Source organism: Pongo pygmaeus, chromosome 4 (genome assembly GCF_028885625.2).
Source record: "Pongo pygmaeus isolate AG05252 chromosome 4, NHGRI_mPonPyg2-v2.0_pri, whole genome shotgun sequence".
NCBI lineage: Eukaryota > Metazoa > Chordata > Mammalia > Primates > Hominidae > Pongo > Pongo pygmaeus.
Window position 1 is genome coordinate 92765078 of NC_072377.2, and position 17449 is coordinate 92782526.

The window sequence follows — 17449 nt, forward strand, 5'->3', positions numbered from 1 at the left end:
ATATGGTTTAAATCTCCCTTTGCCTCAGTTTCCTCATTTGTAAAATGTGGAACAAAATGTGCTACCCTCAAAACTTTGTTATAAGGATTAAATGAGCTATTCAGCATAAAGCACAGGGCTGGAAAAGTGATAAACTGCAGTAAAAATTAGCCATTCTTAATCTAATGCAAAGAATTTCCACTTCTATACCATTAAGTTCTTTATTCACCTATACTGGGGTTATCACAGCAGAAAGAAGTAGGTCATCTGAGAGGTGGGAATTGGTTCAGGATGAGATTTACCTTTGAAGAGGTAAAATGTTTTAAAATATCATGACTTAAGTGTACAGGTTGCCTTATTTCCGTTTCACTGACATCATGCCTCTAGGAATTTTTTTCTTTTTTGGGGGGATGCTTTATTATGCTTGTTAGCCACTTGGTTGCTGAAAAGGCACTGAAAACTCAGAGTCTATCCTCTTTTCACCCTGGTTAACCTTTGGAATGCTGTTGTCAGCCAAAATGACATTGATATCTTCGGTCTCCCCCTAGCCTGAATTCTTTAGGGCAGAGTCTGCTCAAATTGTCTCCTGATGTCATTCCAAATGTCTGATGGCCATCTATGGCAACTGGGTTGGGCAAAAGCCTGCTGGGAAGGCGTAGCCCACAGAATGCCTAATGGAGAGTTCTGTTCAAGAGGACCTAGAAGTAGTTCTGTTAGACATACGATCAATACTACAGCTGTGTTAGGGGACTGTACCATTTCTTGAAAAACAGAAGCATAGTTATTTTGCATTTTTGGTTCTAATAAAGTCCCACCTGAGATGTTTATGATTTATACTGATTTTATGATTAAGTATGTGTTACAGAAAAAAACAGACTTAGAGAATGTCAATAAAAATTTTACATCTGATATTCATGCTAACACTAGTTATTAAGTGAAGACCCCAAGTTAAGACAGAAGAGTTTAGAAAAGAAGGAAAAAAGCTACCGCATGGCAAAATGTACATTATTCTATCTTTCTAGGTATTTTTTCTTTTTCTTTCTTTTTTTTTTTTGTTGGAGTCTTGCTCTGTTGCCCAGGCTGGAGTGCAGTGGTGTGATCTTGGCTCACTGCAACCTCTGCCTCCCATAGAGATGGGGTTTCAACATGTTGGCCAGGTTGGTCTTGAACTCCTGACCTGAGGTAATCTGCTCGCTTTGGCCTCCCAAAGGGCTGGGATTACAGGCTTGAGCTACTGTACCCAGCCATTTCTAGGTAATTTTTTAAATGACTATGTTCTACTTATCTGGAGCTTATAAAATTATTTATAAAATATTTTATTTATAATCCTAAATTTTAAACCAAGCAATATAATAGAAAATGTTATGTTTTCAAGAAGGTAAGATCATGCATAGATCTATATGCTTTCAATATGTAATTTTATAGAAATTCTGGAACAAGGAGGCACATAATCATATCAATATTCTAATTTCTTAGGAAGAAACAATTAATTTTCACTGGGAGGAAGTTTCTAAATTATTTTGTAATATGGTGAGAATTAAAAGTAAAACTCAATAAAACTTTTAAATTTAAGTCAATGATTAAAACCAGTTTGTTTCACCAAAGTACTGATTGAGTCAAAGACTCAAACCAAAGGCCAGATTTCCTATGGACTATTACTTATTTATTTATTTATACTAAATGTGTAGTTAAATCTTTTAAATCAATAATGTTCTTAGTCATAATACAATGATATCTGGAGTATATATGCAAAAATATTACTATCTTATTAGAATGTGGGTTGAAATGAATGTTTGAAGTACCTAACATTTAATGGCCACATACTATTTGTCAGACTGTATTAATTGCTTTATAAACTTTGTTTCCTTTTATTCAAAGAACAACCTTTTAGACATGTACTATTATTGTCCCCATTTTACAGATTTTACACACTAAAACTATGAGTGCTGACATGACCTGCCCAGGGCCACATAGTTCCTAAGTGCCAAACGACATAAAACCAATGTGTTTGTTTCCAATACTCTACCCTTAGCTATGATGCTATACTGCTTTCTTGTATTCGTAACGCTTGTTCACTTATAGGGATAATATAATAGATATTTTTGTCCCACCAGAAAATATTTCAGAAATACATATCTAAATGCATGTCATCCTCTTTAAGGTAGATACTTTAGAAGACTATTCATTTATTTCAGTAATGTTGTCTTTGCTCAAGTCTATTTAGAAATCTCCTCAGGGATTTGCTACACAGTCTTAAAACTGGCCTGATTGTTGGCAAATCTTTATCATTAAGGATGAATTTTTCCAAAAGTAAATGTAAGCCAAATGTAGTAAACAGGATGAGAACTAAGATTTGAGTGTAAAGCATTAGATTATTTGATATTTGTCTCATAAACTGACACTAATTGAAGATATGAAAGAGGAATTTCAGAGGTATTTTTGATATGATTTTATAGCCTTTAAGGAGACAGTTTTGACAAGTAACACTCATAAAAGGTCTGGTAATTTTTTAAAAAGTCATTTTCACTAAATTAGTAGTTATAGATCATGTGTAAACAGCATGGGAAATGTTCTTTTCAAAGAGTATAAAATGGGCAGCGGAGGGTAACTAGGAAACTCTGGACCAGAATCCACGTTTAGACACTAAATAACTGTTTTGACCTTAATTTTCTAAATGCCCTTTTTGTAAAATGGGGAAGGTGGCAGGAACTACCCATGATAATGATTTTGCTGAGAGAAGCACATGAAATTGTACTTCTGTGGCCACTTAGTGCCTTGCATATGGAAAATTCTCAATAAATGTTAGCTATTATATACCATTTCACTTTCAAGAACTACCCCATATTCCTGGAAAATATCTCAATGTTGTAGTTATGTAATGATATTTTAAAAGATGTTTTCTTTTCTGTCAGTTTCATGCTTCCAAACAGTTATTTTATGTAAAGTATTTGATATATAAAGCAAATATAAACATATTTATGGTCGTATGTTTATTCAGTTAATATGTATTATACCAAAAAGTCTTACATGTGGGACTGCTAACTATATTATCCTTGTCAGTGTTCTATATAATATTGTCTTTAGATAAACTTTTTTGGGGTATTCTTATCGGATTTCATCAGACTTATGAAAGTAATGACATACCCATTTGCCCAGAATAATGCTCCAAGATTTTATTTTTTAGTTACCTCAGACATCTTCTAAATTGTTTATTCATTATATAATCTTAAATTTAAGGGAACTGAGCATAAATATGTTGAATTAGTGGCTTCCTATTAGATCCCAGTGAACTCCTCTTAAATCAAGGCTCTTATCTGTGTAGCATATGCACAGTTGTGATGTTGTGAAAGTTTGTCTTTACATCACTCTCTTCCTTATACTCACCTTCAGCAGGCCCTGCTTTCACTTTGGCATGCTCCACTCACCCAGCAGCAATTTTTACAATCAGTAATAGCTCTTTCACAAGTGCTTCTTTCTCCTCTGGGCCTTCCACTGATGCGACCTACAAAGTCTTTTCATCCCTCAGCCGCCCCTTTATGTCCCTGGAATTCTTTCCAACTATGTTCTATCAGAGGAGCCGGCCACTTCAGCCGCCTAATCCATGACACGGTATCATTGTGCAACCACTTTAAATGAACCTCTCTTCAAAAGTTTTCTGAAAAGAATTCATAATCCAAAGGAGTATCCATGCTTCCACAGATACCCTGCTGTGTTGGTCAGGAGGTGTTTTAGGGAGCACTTTCAGTATGTCTCAGGTCCCTCCCGCCAGCAGCCACTTCATTTGTCCACACAGATCTAAGCCTTGGATGCAAGCAAATGGGAAACCTGGCTCTTACTTGAGGAAGCAATTTTGTTTTTGAAAATGTTGGGATTGGAAGATGAACTCTCTATCAGCAAAATATTAAGATACTCCTTGAAAATTTATATCTTAAAAAATTGTACATTGCATTACCTGTTCCTCTGGTCTCTTTTTCTATTCCCTCTTTGCAATATGAGGCATGCAGCCACTGCGTGTCCCTTGTACCACAGTGACTATGTTGTCACTCAGACTTACCCTGCGTGCTCTCCCTTCTGCCCCACCAAAGCCACCAGAGGTGTAATTAGTGATTATTTATCCAGAAATGTCTTGAACAGGGTTTAAGAACTCTTTGAAGAGAATATGTACCACTTGTTGGATGAAAGAGAGAATTTGAAAGGGTTGGGGGGAGGTTTAGGGTCAGAGGGCAAATTTCATTCTACCTTCTATCTCCTCTTATTAAATCACAGATAAAGCATCTTCCTATGTGCAAAGACAGGGTAATAAACAAATATTTCCCAACTTAGTGTAGTCTTAAATCTGTAAATAAAGAGTATCCATATCAAATGGAATGCAATTTTATATTAAAAATCATCACTCAAGATCCAAAAGGAAGAAATAAGATTCTAAGTAAAAGATTTTGAACACTACTAAAGTAAGAAACATTCTACAACTTTCTTATTCCTTTTGACCCCTTAAGCAAAGGCTAAGTAGCTAGCCAACAGATTTCCTCCCAACTATTCCATTTAACTTCCTTTCTTCCTTCCATCTGTCATTCATTCATTCATTCTTTCCTTCCTTCCTTCCTTTGTCTTTTCTGCTTCCTCTCTTCATTTTCAGTTGTAAATTCTTTATTATCAGTTGTGAACTCAGTAAAGCTACACACACACACACACACACACACACACACACACACAACTGGTTATTAACAGGATTTTTCCTTTGCGTTGGAAAGTTACATTTTCTGTTTCAGAACCATAGGGTATTATTCTTTTTTGATTTATCAGAATCACTTCAAAATAAAATATCTTCACTAAAGGAGCTTATTTCTAAACAATTGATGATGCATGTTATAGATAATATGGTCATAGAAAAACTTCTATGATTATTTTTTGTTATTAATCACTGTAATTACTCTTTGATTGCAATGATGATTAACTTACAATGAATAAGGTCTGTGCTTGTGTTGGTTATATAGTATTTGTGAAGGATTTATGTTCATGCATCCACACAGTCTCATCTCATCCTTACGTAGCCGTGAGATTCTAGTCTGTGTAGCCTATGGCCGCAAAATAAACTCACCCACAGGAGAATAAAGCCTATGGTTTCTCTCACATTATCAGTGGGCTATAACCTCTTAAACTCCGCAGGTCAGTGATGATTAATTGAGCATTCTAAAACTTGGTGAATGCGTATGCTCTACGCTCTCATACTTCCCATAATAAGCACTGTCTGTATTGTTTGAATGACTATCCTGAAGAGTTCACTCATGCCGTTTTATCACATTTCAAGCTGTATTATTTAGCATCTTAAACTTAAGAAAAACTTGAGAATGATTTTTTTTCTGGCTTTTCACTAGTATTCGATGACACTTATTTTCCAGTCTACATAAGATAATTAAAATAAATGAACTACTCAACACAGTAGTGTTTAATTATAGCAGACAATACATTTTAAAAGGTAAAGTCTATATTTGTGTGCATATGCTCCCTTTCATCTCTTGGAACTTGGGATCATTAAATGTTAGTTTTCTTGTTACTGTAGAGCAGGAGAACTGATCCTCCTCACAAAAGAGGGCTCCTTGTGAGGATGTTAACAGTCTAGCGCAAAGAACCAAAGTGCCTCAGAATCACCCAGGTGCATGTTAAAATGCAGATTCATGGGCCCCACCTCAGGCCCACTTAGCTGAAATCTCAGGAATCTGCATTATAACAGGCTCCTCAGGTGGTTCTTGCATAGCGCTTATTTGCATGCCACTGTCATAAGGTGAGGGGAAGCATAAGATCCACAGGTCCCTCTAATGCCATAACTTTTTTTCTCTCTATTTGTTATTCACTCCTGTTCTCTCCACTAATGTTAACAAATTTTGTGGAACTTTTAAAGTCATGAGAACCTTTCAAGATAGTAAGATGAATCTTGATTCAAAATTGTAAACAAGAAAAAAAGACATGCCGCAAATATTCTGCCTGTTGAAATTAGAAAACCAGTTAAGCAATATGGAAACCTAATTATCTCAAATTTCTGTACAATTCTTCATCTTTACTTAATTGAGGGATAGCCATTATCTTTTCTTGGATGGAATCTGTTCATTGGGTCCTGATACCTCTGCAAAACCTGTAAAATGGGCTTCAGATCCAGGGACCTCTACCATTGCTGATAAGTGACTCCCAAACATTTTCATCCTTCAGTGACTGCCAGCTGCTGTGAGCTGGACTCCATGAAAATAGGACTGGCACTGGTCATAGTCACTTGAGGAATGTGGCTTCTCTGTAAAGAGATTTTCGATCAATGCAGATGTTCCTTGTGACCTCAGTAATCACCTCCATCTGCCAAGCAGTCATAAAGGGCCTGCACAACTTTGCCATCCTTGTCAACAGAGTGATCCATATCTTAGGTCTTTAACCTCTTTTGTATTAAGATTTTAAAAAAAATACATTAATCGTGTTTTAATTCTGTCCCCATGAACATAAAAATAGCAATAATAAATGATTATTACTATTGCAAAAGTATTGCTTTAGTTTACAAGTTTTCCTTAAAAATATTGAACTCCCCAGCTGTATTTATCCATTCTTTCAATCCATTTATTCATCATGCATAACCTAAATACCTATATGTAGCAGACATATTGTACTAGGATTCAGATATTTTTAACACTGTTTTTTGTTCTAATATTTTCCTGACATAAACAAATATATTATCATGCTGGCTTACTGCAGTGTGTGTGGAGAATATCTTTCTAAGTTTAAAAATTGTCCTGTCATTCTATAAAATTAAAAATATTAAATGACCATTCAGTACTTTTTTGTCAATTCAGCCTTATAGTGCATACTGAAAAGTTCAAAGCTTCGTGTCATAATATAATTTTGAGAATGAGACTTTTTGTATTATGTTACTAGGGTCCCCAAGTGGAAAAAATAAGGCCTGCTGCTCTGGAGTGTATTGGAAAGTGATTTTGTTTTCCCCACTGACTTCACAGGCTAGATACTGTGTCAGTTTTAATTACTTGGAATGCCTACATGGTGGGCTACTTATAGCAATAGGGATAGGATGGGGCCCAGTCATTGCAGACAGGAACCCACCAATAATGGTCCAGATTCCTTTTGAGACTTCCTCACACGAAACAGAGGAAATATCTTTCATTGGATAACTAAAACTTCCTTTCCTATGATTTGTACAAAATGGCCAAAAAGGCCCATCCATTCATTAGCCTCACAGAGGTTAAGTGACTTGTTTCCAGTCACAAAATGACTTTGCAGTGAAACAGAGAGTCTAACTCAAATCTTCCTACTTCTGCTCTGGTGCTCTTTGAAGAACACTCTTTAACTCTAATGAGGAAGCCTTTATGATTCTTCAAAAGCAGATAAGGGACAAGTCACTTATTTTCACTAAAACCCCTTTGGGATGTAGGGCAATGATTAAACTTGCTTGAAAGTCTTGTGATTTTGCACATTTTACTTTGACACTCCTATCTTTCAAATTGCTAGAAATGGATGCTATTTACTATTTTGCTTGCAATTGATTTGCATACTGTTATTACATATTGTTAAATGGTTTGTTGATTAATGACTAATGTTGATTTGGACTAAATGTAATGGAATAAGCAAATATATTTTCAAATTTAGATATACAATTTAGTTGCTAAATGGTGTTGTTAGTCATAAAAATGTCGATTATTTTAGATCAATCCCTTGCAGGGGAACCCTAGCCACAATTTCCTTCCATATTTTTTCTCAATATTTTAAGCTTTACCCCTTCTCTTTTTCTTATTAATTTACATGTCTGGGTTTTAAAGCTAACACTTCCTATAAGCAAGTACTGCTCCAAAGCCCAGGACTAAGGTAAATTCTTATAAATTCAGAATGTGGTAGATTTCAACTAAACAGTTTCTTTTCTGGAGATCCAGAAAACAAATATTTGGCTTGAATATTAATATTTTCATGACCTTGACCGGATCAATATATTGCACAAATATTATCAACAAATTATATAAATATACCATATTTACTAATATAATTAATAATTTTGAAATAAGATAGTTATATATACACACACACAAGCTAGTCAGTTGTTAAGTCAGTTATATGAACTATATAATGTATTATGCACTTGATATATACATATGCTTATGTGTTAGTATATTTTGTATTTTTAGTTACTCCCAATCTTAAAAAGCCCTATATTCCAACCTATATTTTTGATTTCTACATTTATCTTCTAAATATATGTATTACATTTGATTATTTTTTTATTTCTGCTATTTCATATACATTCATAAATATTTCCAGTTTGGAAATCCATTTAAGTGGTAAGACAAATAAAAAACTTTTGTACCATAGATGTTTTAGTACCTTTATAGTCTTTATATTTTTTAGAACTACATTTTAATATGCTGTGATAAAAATATGTATTTCTCTAACAAGGTAATAAGTTTGGTGACTGAAAAGGGTTCTTCAAAGGAATATAATTCACATTAATTTTCCATGTGATCATTGTTACTTATAGTTTACTAGTCAACATGTTTAAAGTCTAATTAGAAAAAAAATCACTGGATATTAAGTTGGGAAACAGACCCAAGTCTATATCTACATAAAGGTTACCACCTTGGTGACCTTTGGTAAATTTCATTTTTGTTCTTTGATTTTATTTTCTTTGAAAATGAGAAGCTGAAAGCTTTAAAGCTTTCTTCCCATAACTCTGAAATAGTTTACAGGCTCAAAAGAAAATATGACTAAAAGAAATGTGTGGGCATCATTACCTGGCTGCCCAGTATTTTCAGGGACACAGACTTGTAACATACTCTGAAAGTTCCTTCAAGGAAAATAATTCTGTAGATATGGACAGCAAGGGAAAAGGGATCAATAAGAAAAAGAAAGGGAAATGAGTTAATGACAAAGGAGGAATGGTAGGCCGTAGAAATGATTCCCCACTTACTTGTTTTTTATCTATAGTCTAGTTATTCCTATTTGAAAACCTACTGGCACCAGGTATTATCAACAGGGATGAGTAATATGTAATTTTTATCTTTACTGGGTTACATTTGGCACATGGACAGTTGACAGCTGTCAGTCAGGTGGCTGGTCAATGAGGAGATACATATAAAGCTGCCAAAATATTTTTGTTGCTTTAAATACTTACAAGTAAACCCTTTTAGCTGGAAATTTTGTTGCACTGAAATTAAATAGGCTGATATTTAAAATATAATTAATTGAAGTTAACTACTGGGAGAATCAAGATTTTCCCTATTAATATATAAAGTTAAATAACATGTTTTTCCAAGTGTCTTTCTGAAACAGGAAAACAATTATTCTCCACTGTAAATAAGCTGTCTGTAAGATAGGAAGATATCTTGCAAATAATGTTTAAAATGCATATGTTTTAATGTTAAATATTTAGAGCAGGTGTAAATCAATGCTACTTTAAACTCCAATATTTTATTAAAATAAACCATTCCCATACATTGAGGGAGTTGACATAGGTTTTTTTGTGACACAATGTTGAAGATTTATTAGAAAGGACAAACATAGCTGCATGGTGGACAAGAATTTACAGCTTCTCATAATGAAAATTAAAAAAATGGGATTTTAGATTAAGTCTACAATTCAGGCACAGCTAAAATGATAAATTTTAGTTATTTTGAAATATTTGAGCTATATCTAACATTATTTCCAATAGGTTCATTTATACTTAAATAATTGACAGAGTCATAAACAATAGTTTGGCAGAAGCTTTTGGTTTGCTTATACTTAATGACAATGTAATAATTATAGCCAATGGTAATGCATGTGAAAACTTAACAAATATAATTCTGAAGTTGACATAAGAACACATGTTGTTCAGTTTCACAGTAACTATCATCTTTAAAAGTAAATATTGTGATTGTTTAGGAATATAGTATTTAACAGACTAGAAAAATAAAAGTAAAATTTTCAAGTGCATGAAATACATACTAATTCTTTAAGAGACTAATGGAGTTATTCTAAAAATTTAGCGACTGTAGTTACTCAGGTGTCTGAATCAATATAATGAAACATAACGAAGCATGACAAAATATATATGAAAGTAGCAGCTTGAAATCGCAATAAATACATATATATTTTTAAATGTTTTAATCATTTGAAATATATATGTAACAATTTATAATAAAGAGTTTATTTGGGTTTTAATGTTTTAAAATATGGGTTCATTAAAATGTTTGTGGGTAACGTTATGTTTTTAAAATATTAGATATTTTGTTTGGGTGGAGTATTTCTGATAATTTTTTAAACCACAAATATTTCATAATTTTCAACAGTAATTACTACAGTTTAAAAGAGTATGTTAGTTATACATTTGTGGCATATCCATGTCATCACTGATTTAAAAATTATTTCAGGTACAGTGGTCATTAAAAAAGTCAGACCTTATTTTTTTTCCACTATACAATCGTGTTAAGGATGTAGATTGAAAGTTATTTATGGGATCATCAGAATAAAACAATTGCCTCATAGTATTAGTAATTATATTGGTAGGAGTCTTTTCTTTCTTAAGCACCAAATCTACCCCCCACAGCCCAGAAAATTGATTTTATCCATAATAATTTATAGCATTCTTCATCAATGTATACTGTTGTTTCTTTTAAATTCATTAGCCCATGTTGCTTGTGAATATGGAATTTGGTTATTAAAATGGTTTCATATGTTTACTATGTATAGGCTCTAGCTTTGAGCTGCTTACTTGCTTAAAGAAATGTTTTCAATTTACTATAATACAACAATTTGTAGAGAAATGCTGTGAAGCATAGTTAAAAGAATGAATCCCTGAAATAGAATCACTTTTTAAAAATATGTCCTAACATGTGGTCTCATTTTTTCATGTTTTGCATTAATTAAAATCCTATTCTGAAAAAAATATTTTTGCCTAAACTTTTGAATTCACAAAATAAAAATAAAAAATACATAAATATACTAATTTTGGAAATCAGTGATGTAAAAACATGCTTTAATACTGTCTTGGTTGTTAATTTCAAAGATTTTTCTCAAAAGACACTCTTTGTAAAGTAATGAGAAAATATTGCCACTTTTAATTATTAAATAATATTTACTATAATACAATTTACTTTAATTATTAAACATGCAATATATTTTAAATTATTTAATTATACATGCAATATATGTTTTAAAAATGTATTAAAATAAAGTTAATTGCATGTTCTCTCTAATCGTGTTCTTGTAGCGTGCACACATTTTAAAAAACCCAGTACATGTAATTTTTGAAAACAGTGTGTACCATTACACCTTTTTATTTGGGAGATTTATTAGAAAATAACTTTTTATTCAGAAAAGATTATGACAGAATTAGATAAAAAGACTAAAATGTGTGTGAAATCATGTAATATTATAAATGTAATTAACTCTTCATCTTCCAAATATTGAAAACAGTAATGAAAGAGACCAATATTTAAAAATAGAATCTTTTTTTAAACCTAAAAAAAAAACTGAAAAATTGTTATATGCTAACAGCTTTACTTTCACACAAGGCAAACCCACTGTTGAGTGAGTTGGCTCTGATTCCAATGGTCTCATCAACTTTGTGAACACAGGCACCTCAGTGGTGCCTCTTTCAAGACAACAAAATTAACTTTTAGAGATTAAAAAATATATTTTGGCAATTGAAACTCACCAGTGCCTTTCTGCTTCTCCAGGAAGTTGTACCCGTCAGCACCTGCTGAGGGCTTTGTTGTCCAAACCCTGACAGGTAAAAAAATTCCTGCAGAATAAAGCCAGACCAGCTGGCTTTGAAGAGAAACCCCCCAGTTTGGGCTGCGTTTGCCTCCTCTCCTTTTCTATGAAGACCGAGGCTTTGCCCCCTTGATCGTCAAGCCGTGAGATGCGTGATCTCTCTGCACAAGTGTCTGGCAGGCCGAGGTGCACCTGTTTCTGTCACTCTGGAGTAAATTTAGCTGTAAAGGTATCACTGACAACCAGACCTTTGTCAGTGCTGGCAAAAGAACACAGAATTGCTTCCCTCCCCTCCCCCCCTCCCGACCCCCTATGCTGCTAGTTCCAATGGAAAATATCCAATCGGAAGTCTATCCAAAAATCATTCCTAAAAAATGAAATTGCTTTCATATGGTATAAAAAAGTAAGTTTCCTCATTTCAAGCAGATTTTAAAATTACATTTCCAAGAATAATCTTGGAACAAGACAAGTTTTCGTTCAATTAATTGTGGCTGGAAACTTTTTAATGGAAACATAGCACATACTTACTTCATTTCAGGTTATTAAATTGTGTTAAGCATAAAAGTTATTTGCCATTCTTTGCTGCAGCTCATTTGTTCTTTTCGATTCTAAGAAATATTAGAAGGTTAAATAACTTATCACATAGGAGGGATTATTCATACTACCAAAATTAGAATGTGTGTAGTTCTGAGGGACTGAATGTCAAAATTGTATGCTCATAGCACTAAAACTATTGGGAATCTAGGATGCCACTGGAACGTGTAAAATGGCAGCTAAGGTCTATGGAAACCCTGCATGTTTAGAAACTGGCTAAAGCTTGAGTTCTCTTATCTTTTGGTTAAGGTAAGGACATTTATCATTTACGTGAATGTTTTAGACTAATTTCTTTATTAGTGGTTTGAGAAATATTCCTTTTGAGGAAAATAGAGAGGCAGGCAATATTCATTAATATGTCTGACATAAATAAAATAGTCAAGATATATAAAGCAGCCCAAGGAGTAACATCCTTAGCCAAAGCATTCTGAGCTTCTGCCTTAATAATTATGATTTCTTAAGTGGAGTTAAAAAGAGTTGTACAGAGTACCTGTTCTACCATATTGTTGCTGTTTACAGCAGTTGGGTGTGATGGGAAAAGGAAAGCTGGGTCAAAATAAAAAATGCTTTGTAAAATAAACAAAGTTCCTATTTACTTACTATGTATAAACAGCCACTCACCAAGCCTCGTTTCTCCACAGGGCACCACTTTAAGATAAAAACATAGACCTGAATGGCATCATCCAGTATCCAAGGAAACCATGTAAGTACCTCTCTCACTGTGTACTTCTGTTATTCAGATCTTAAAAGCTAGCTGAGTACTGAATAAGTGAGTGTTTTTATTTAATAATTATAAGGGAGGTGCTTTTTAGGAGCCTGCTAAAAAGAAACAGGTTCTTTATTGTTATGTGCGTCATAACAAAACTCTCATGTTTTCATCATATTTCATAAAATTATGTGCTTAGTCCCACTCTCTCCATCAATTCTCATTCTTAGGTACAAAATAGCTACTCAAAGTCCTAATGAATTGGAAGTTTCAAACTTTTCCAAGACCCAAACAATGTTTCAGAGTCCTTGTGCCGGGAGTACTTTCTTAACTGTAGTTAAGCTTGTTAAATTTTAAAAATTAAGAAAAAATTCCTTGGAAAATAATGGTTTATTGGTAAACATGTATGGCAATTTATTCGGCTGTAGGCTTGCTTGAAGAGTGAGCAAGTGAGCAAAGAGACAAGATTACATGTTTAAACCAAGAAAAGAATCTTGAAAGTAAGTGTAATGACCAAGATGCAAAAATCTGTTGGGGAAATGGTTGGGAGGTTGGCAAATTATTTTCTTTCTCCCCTCCCCACAAACTAATGTACATTTCTGCAGCTAATATCAAGGTTTTAATTCATGTTCAGGAGCTATGAAATCTACTGTGGAAATTTAGTTTCTAAACAACATGCTACTCTGGAGAAAGACATTCCTGAAATATTTGAAATTTCTGCTATTTCCTTACTTCGACTTTTTTTTTTGTATCTGTACTATCTCCTTTCAAAATTAAATTATTTTCAATATGAAATGATTATTCATTATTGTTTATATACCTTTTCACGAAAATACTTAACATTTTCTATATACTCATGTAATTATAGACCTCGTTTTTTACCTTCTAAATTCACTATATGATTTACCTACTCTTTAAATACAGACATATTACTTTTCATCGAGGGTGGTTTCAGAGTTTTTCATATATGTATTTTTTTGCTTTTGTCACTCGTGTGTATTTCTACTTTTCCTCTGCTTTTCTTCTGCAGCATGGCTCCTTGCTAAGCATAAGTGGTAGAGATTATCTCACAGTTTCTCTGAAGAATTAGAGAGGTCCTTCATGTTCAATAACTAACTGCAGGAGCATTTCACTTTATCACATAATTATGTCCAATTCTATTGTTTATGCATTTTCATATTTCTGGCTTTTAATATATGTTACCAAACGCATATTTCTGAATTGAGAAAAGTTGTGTCAGACTAAGGAATTCGCTGGAACTTTGGAAGGGCCTCCTCACCCAATAGGAAGACCTGGCTAGGAATTTAATTTTTTATGTAACTCACAAACTTCACAAGTGTGGAAGTGCTACCAAGCTCCACTCAAAGTGGAGTTTGAGGCCAGAAGTGGGATTTCCTTGCTGCATAATAAAAGTGGGCTTTTGCTGAGTAAAGTTGGAAGCCGAGAGGGCTCAGAATAGATGTTTATAAAGAAAGAAAATGCTAATTGAAGGGGAAGACCAAGTAATGTTATAATTCACTATCTTGAGAAATGGAATATTTTGAAATTCATTCTCTTTGTAATACAAGGGAAATGAAAATCTATAGTACAATGCTCATGGCAAAATTTTAACTGTTTACATTAAAATATAAATTTTTCCGGAAAACAAATTTAAATTTGACATATTTAATGAAACCTCCTATAACAAAAGGAAAATTGCTATAGAAATAAATGTGTATATATATATACACACACACATTTATGTATATATTTGAGATTTTCCATTCATCAGTAGTAGCCTCTCTAATGTAGACCAACTTTGTTTAGTAGAACTTTCTGTGATAATGGACATGTTCCATAGCTGCACCGTTCAATATGGTACTCAGTAGCCATATGTGGCTATTGAGTACTTGAAACATGGCTAGTGCAACAGAGAAACTTAATTTTGAATTTTATTTACATTTAATTAATTTAAATATAAATAGCCCACATGAAACTAGTGGCTACCATATAAACAACCTAGCTCTGGTCTAGATCACTTAGAAATGTGGGGAGAGTCAAATATGTATAGATTTGATATCACTATCAGTTATTTCTTGTCTGTATCAACCACCATGGACCATAACGGAAATCATTAATTCCTGAAGAAGTGTGCTCCAACATTAATTTAGCAGGATTTTGAGAAATACTGTCATGTGATAGGACAAATTGTAAAGAGTACTATTTTGTTTTCATCAGAAATTAAATACCCTCTTGCAGAGATTTTCCATTTCTTTTGGTATTCTGTCATACAATATAATTTTTTATGTTTACTTTAATATTTGAATTATTACAGTAGAATTTCTTTATGATACTTTCTCAGAGATGAATGCTTTTCATATGGTCGATAGGAAGACATTGTAAAATTACTTTATAAGCCTGGGACAGCAACTTTTAAAGTGGCCTTTGTAAATAAGACTACATGAAAAAGATAAATACACTAATGAAAATTCTAACTATGGGGACAAATATTTTTAAAAGTTTAGTTATAATTGGCTGGGTGTCATGGCTCATGACTGTAATCCCAGAACTTTGGGAGGCCAAGGTGAGTGGATCATCTGAGGTCAGGAGTTCAAGACCAGCCTGACCAACATGATGAAACCCTGTCTCTACTAAAAATACAAAATTAGCCGGGTGTGGTGGCAGGCGCCTGTAATCCTAGCTACTTGGGAGGCTGAGGCAAGAGAATCGCTTGAACCCGGGAGGTGGAGGTTCCAGTGAGCTGGGACCACACCATTGCGCTCCAGCCTGGGCAACAAGAGTGAAACTCCATCTCAAAAAATAAAAAAATAAATAAATAAAATAAAAATAAAAAAAGAAAAAGTTTTCTTACAAGTTCTGCAATGCAACTTGGCAATACAACTTGGCAAATAATTCCAAAAATGTAATCGGCTTCAAAAAGTGCTCCCTAGCCTTGTTTCTCCAAAAGCTGATTCTGCTTTCAAAGCACACATCAGAGTTTAAATCTCCCATGACTTTTTCAGGCGTTTAGTGGAAATGATCATTAGGATTTCTGATGATACTTTTATAATAATGCTAGATAGTAATATTATAGATAGGATAATTGCCTATAAAATAATATTAAAAATTTTAAATTTGTATAGATTTTAAAAATTAGTAAATTCATATCTTCAATGCTGATTATTTGTAGGACATTGAACCTAGAGACTCTGGGAAATATATTTTTATTTTATTTTATTTATTTATTTATTTATTTTTTGAAATTAATTTTACAGTTGTTTATTTGGGATCTTGTAATTTCAAATGAATTTTACAGTTGTTTATTTGGGATCGTTAGGCACATGAGAGAAAAACAGTAGCTCTGGGGTTTTTTGCAGAGGTAGATTGCTTCTGTTTTTCATGGGCCCATCCTCTGAGTGTTTTTTTTTTTTTTTTTATTAATATTATTATTATTACTATTATACTTTAGGCTCTATGGTACATGTGCACAACGTGCAGGTAAGTTACATAGGTATACATGTGCCATGCTGGTGCGCTGCACCCACCAACTCGTCATCTAGCATTAGGTATATCTCCCAATGCTATCCCTCCCCCCTCCCCCCACCCCACAACAGTCCCCAAAGTGTGATGTTCCCCTTCCTGTGTCCACGTGTTCTCATTGTTCAATTCCCACCTATGAGTGAGAATATGCGGTGTTTGGTTTTTTGTTCTTGCGATAGTTTAGTGAGAATGATGATTTCCAATTTCATCCATGTCCCTACAAAGGACATGAACTCATCATTTTTTATGGCTGCATAGTATTCCATGGTGTATATGTGCCACATTTTCTTAATCCAGTCTATCATTGTTGGACATTTGGGTTGGTTCCAAGTCTTTGCTATTGTGAATAATGCCGCAATAAACATACGTGTGCATGTGTCTTTATAGCAGCATGATTTATAGTCCTTTGGGTATATACCCAGTAATGGGATGGCTGGGTCAAATGGAATTTCTAGTTCTAGATCCCTAAGGAATCGCCACACTGACTTCCACAAGGGTTGAACTAGTTTACAGTCCCACCAACAGTGTAAAAGTGCTCCTATTTCTCCACATCCTCTCCAGCACCTGTTGTTTCCTGACTTTTTAATGATTGCCATTCTAACTGGTGTGAGATGGTATCTCATTGTGGTTTTGATTTGCATTTCTCCGATGGCCAGTGATGGTGAGCATTTTTTCATGTGTTTTTTGGCTGCATAAATGTCTTCTTTTGAGAAGTGTCTGTTCATGTCCTTTGCCCACTTTTTGATGGGGTTGTTTGTTTTTTTCTTGTAAATTTGTTTGAGTTCATTGTAGATTCTGGATATTAGCCCTTTGTCACATGAGTAGGTTGTGAAAATTTTCTCCCATTTTGTAGGTTGCGTGTTCACTCTGATGGTAGTTTCCTTTGCTGTGCAGAAGCTCTTGAGTTTAATTAGATCC

General features: G+C 33.8%; 1 long non-coding RNA gene across 8 annotated transcripts in view; it reads left to right on the plus strand.

Annotated features, from left to right (window-relative positions):
* The window catches only part of LOC129037432 (uncharacterized), a 437642-nt gene that overhangs the window by 8913 nt on the left and 411280 nt on the right, over positions 1-17449 (plus strand). For 7 of the 8 annotated variants that reach the window (XR_010126416.1, XR_008502803.2, XR_010126414.1 and 4 more), the window contains exon 2: positions 12948-13009. This is a non-coding gene — a long non-coding RNA (uncharacterized LOC129037432). Of the gene's footprint in view, positions 1-11738; positions 11942-12947; positions 13010-17449 lie in introns of those variants that run through there. The other variant, XR_010126417.1, reaches the window with a different exon arrangement.